Source organism: Cricetulus griseus, chromosome 5 (genome assembly GCF_003668045.3).
Source record: "Cricetulus griseus strain 17A/GY chromosome 5, alternate assembly CriGri-PICRH-1.0, whole genome shotgun sequence".
In the NCBI taxonomy this organism is placed as follows: Eukaryota; Metazoa; Chordata; class Mammalia; order Rodentia; family Cricetidae; genus Cricetulus; species Cricetulus griseus.
The window spans coordinates 184880751-184885042 of NC_048598.1; positions in this window are offsets into that span (position 1 = coordinate 184880751).

Sequence of the window (4292 nt, forward strand, 5' to 3'; positions counted from 1 at the left end):
TAAAAAACCAAAGATGGGAAATTACTGAATGGCACAGGGCAGAGTTTAGGATACATAAGCAGATGAGAAAAAAATAGGAATGATGAGCCCAATTAAACACTCTCTCTCTCTCTCTCTCTATCTCTCTCTCTCTCTCTCTCTCTCTCTCTCTCTCTCCAGGAATAAACCAAACACTGTTAACCATATGTTGGCAGTGGTTATCTTTGAGTGGCATGGCTATGAAAATTTTGTCTTTCCTGCCCCCCAACGCTTTCCATCTCTTTCCAATGAACAGCAACTTGTTTTATTAATGAGAAAATATTATTTTTAAAATATCATGTGATAAATGTGGTTTCTTAGCTTAGTAGTTTTTAGAGGAAAGCCCCATGTGGCTCCTGCTTTTGTGTTTCCCCATGGCAGTCTGAAGACCAGGCTAGCTGGAAACTAGCAATCCTTCTCCAGAGCTGGGATCATGGGGCATACCATGACAGCTGTCTTCTTTGCATCATTTTAAAAAAATACTGCAGGCTGGGGAACAGAGGTTATCCCACGTCCCAGCTCAAGTTGTCAGAGAGGACGCTGGTTTCTAGTCACCTGTGATGACCAGGGATATGGAAATTGGGGATGCCCTCCTCTCAGAGAAGCCACTGCCAAAGGTCGCTAATGCTACTGTCCAGGAGAAGCCAGGGTACCTGGGCTCCCCACAGACACTCCAGCTCAGTTGGAAAGCCTCTCTTCCAGTGCTTATAATCTAAGCAGCCACCAGACCAAGTCTGGTCTTGTCCCTGACACACAGCATTGAGAGTAACCAGAAAAAGCAGAGCTTACCCAAGAAGACTGGTTCTGGATCCCTGGCATTTATCTTCACAGGAAGCTGGATCAGGCAACCAAGCCTCCAAAGGTTCTGTGTCAGGGGACCTTCCAAGACAAAGTGGGCAAGTCAGAAAACAAACTCCAGCCAACTATATTCCCAAACCTGACTGTGCAGTAGACCCAGAGGAACTACGCACATCCTGAGAGAGGGGACTTCGGGAAGAGAGTTGGGGCAGAACCAGGTCCTATCCTCCAGCCTGTCCTTACTGGTATACAAAATGGCTCCAAGGCTAACTCGGGGAGTGAAGAGAGGAGGTATAAGTGGGAATGGCGAGTGTCTGTGTACCCAGAGATTGGAGCATGCGTAGAAGGAGAAATGTGTGTGTGTGGGGGGGGCGGAGGATTTTCATGGAATACTCATTGCTGAAGGACATGGGGCAGCTGGCTGAAAGATTAGCCAGTAAGTGGACATCATCCGGGAATTGTGACCTCGAAAGGAAGAGAAGCTCAAGGGATGGAGGGATGCTTAGAACAAGGCCTGGGCAGGACTTGGTGCAGAAGAAGGAAGTCTGAAAGGAGATGAATAGCCCGGGACCAGCCAACTACACTCTATACTCAGGGTTATTCAGCTGACTTACTGCTGCTGTCATCATTTCCCATCTTTGAACTCAGGCTACACAGAATTGTACTGGGGAGGGGGGCGCTGCTTTTTATGCAGCCTTGGTCTATATTGTCTTCATTTAAGGTTTTAAGGATTCGAATGATCATCTGAAAGCCCACAGTGAGAATTACTGACCATGACTTACGTCTGCAGAGTCCACTGCATCCTATGGGGCTCTGCCCCATCCACGTGGTGACCACAGCCGGTGCTCTTAATAGGCTCTCACAGCTGACATTCGAGGGCCCAGCAGCTTGCTTGGATCCTGGGAGTGCGATAGTTTGGGCCACATCGCTCCTGGCCCAAGAGTTGAGCTCCATGGCTCTTGTTGCTAGGGAAAAATTGGGCTGCTGTTAATGACAGGTGGGTACCCAGTCATTCTGCCCCCGCAGTCATAGAAGGGATAGTGTGGGAGCTGGTGAGAGCCAGTGACCAAGCTTTGGGGTGAGGTGAGCTCTGAGGGTCAGAGTGGGGTACAGGGTGGCTCTGATTCTACACAAAATAAACAGAAGGGAACCCTGGTCCTGGGTTGTGATCTATGTGTGCCATGTCTTTGTAAAAATGCTATCTGGGTCAGCTACTGGCAAGGAAGGACTATTCCAGGTGCTTCTCTGGATCCTTTTCACAATGGCCCCTAAACCGGGAGTTACCTAAGCTCTGTTATTCCAATGAGAAACTCATAAAATACATTACAATACAAACAGGATGGAAGCTTCTAGAAAGAGTGAGGCCCTGAGTAGAGACAGAAGTGTCCAGGTTGAGAACAAGACGACTACCCCTGAAGGTAACTGTGGAGAAAGGAGATACACCCCAGATGTGAAGACGACAGAGGGGCTTCCCTCTGCTCATGTGGGCCTTAGTTTCCTTCTTGGAGAGGGGAAGGGTGTGGATGCAGCACTGGCCACTGGTCTGCCAGAGCTGGCTGCACTCACCCCTCCCCAGGCAAAGGTAAAGGGCAGAGTCTCGCCAGATACCTCTCTCACTCATTTCTGCCTCCTAAACTGCCATTTCACCCAGTTGTACCCCTGAGAACTGGCCCAGCTGGAGTAGCCTCATTTCCCTGGCAACCTGGCACCTGCCTGGTCCTTTCGTCTGACTCGACACAGCCAAGTTCTCAAGAAGAGGGTGGAAGAAGAAGAGCCCCAAGAGAACCCGGAAGACCTGCAGTGGGAAGGCATCTAAGCCGTGTTCCCAAGTGGTGTCTCTGCACGACCCTGTGAGGAAATAGCAAGGTTCTCTAAGTTCTCTAAGAAAAAGAAAATTGTTCAATTCTTTTTTTTAAGAAGTCTGAGGTCTGGCCTGTGGTTTCAGCCTCCTCAGAGATCATCACAGGCAACGCCATCACTAAATGAAGCCAGGAGCTCAAAAGTCCCATGCAGCAGAGGCGAAGGGGCAGCGTATTAGGGGGGCACTGCAGCAGGCAGGGAGCTGCTCGGCGCCTCTGGCCACTGCCCACACCCGACTGTGCTGAGAATGGGCTCTGGCAACCGGCGGGAATGAGTTCTACATAATTGCTAAGGATGATGATGGAAACCAAAATATCATCAACTGGATCCAAGATTAAGAGAAAGTAGGCAGGAGGGCCGGAAGGATGGGAAGAAGTGTGGTGACTTCGTGTCACCGTGGTGTCCCTGTTACATGCGGGGAAACTGAGGCGGGACTGGGCGGTCACTGGCCTCAGCTCGGGTCTCTGGCTACGGGAAGCAATGTTGCCCTTATAAAGCCCACAGAGAAACGCCGGGCCCTCCGGGAGCTTGGGGAGCAGGCTAAAGCAGCTGGGCCGAGAGGTCAGCCTGCGTCACGGAACCGGAGGGAGGACTCTTCCGTGTGCAGACTCGGTGGGCCTTGCGGACCTGGAAGCGCTGGGAAAGCACACCCACCTGCTAGCCGGGCAGCACCTGCCTCAGTCTCCAGGCAGAGCATGGCCACACGGCATGGAACACCCAGGACCGCAGGCCCACCGCAGCACCCCCACACAGAGCAGCCACAGGAAGCCAACTTGGGCACCTCCCCGGGTGAGGAAGGCAAACACCAGGTTTTCCAGTCATTCCCACCTGTGGAATAGGAAGGCCTTGGGAGACACAGTTCACGCCGGTCTCACCGTACACACCACCCAGCCTGGGCCAGAATTCCACACCCGGCCACTCCCGTGCACGCTCAGAGACTGTTGTGCCCAAGCTCCTTGCTGACTGGGGAGGACTGAGGGGTTTGCCAGAAGCTTGAAAGAAGACCTAGGGAGGGTGCCAATGTCCCGCCAGTTCCATCACAGAAGCAAAACCAAACCACAGGGTTTGGGGCCTTGTGAAGCACCCCCGGGCCCAGGGACGGGGGGCGTGTTTCAGCCGTCACACCCCTCTTCTCTGGGAGGAGGACACCGCACACGCATCCTCCCTAGTCGGACTCAACCCCAGCCTGTTACCACGACGCTTTAAATTTTGAAACAGACCTTTGGCAAAATATTCAGTTCCAAGCGCTAGTGCGATTGCCACATGCTGTCCACACTTGGCGGTGGAGTGAGGTTTATTTAAGCCGGGACGAGAGTTCACGCCGGGCGGTTTCAGGGTTAGGGTTCCACATCTGCTAGCAAGGCTCGGGCAAGGCAGAGAGGAGCCGCAGCAGGAGGTCAGGCCCAGCAGTGAGCAGGGACTGTGTGCCGGGGGAACAGCGCCGGGAACGGCACATCCTCAAATCACCCGAGGGGCCACAACTGCATTTGGCCCTTGTTAATCTTTACCTTTTCCAGAAATCTCCGAGCTTGAGTTCTGTCGCAGGCTCTGTCCGCAACAGCGGGGCCATGGCCACCGGGTTCACGCAGCTCAGCCGGGGAAGCGGGGTCTGCTTA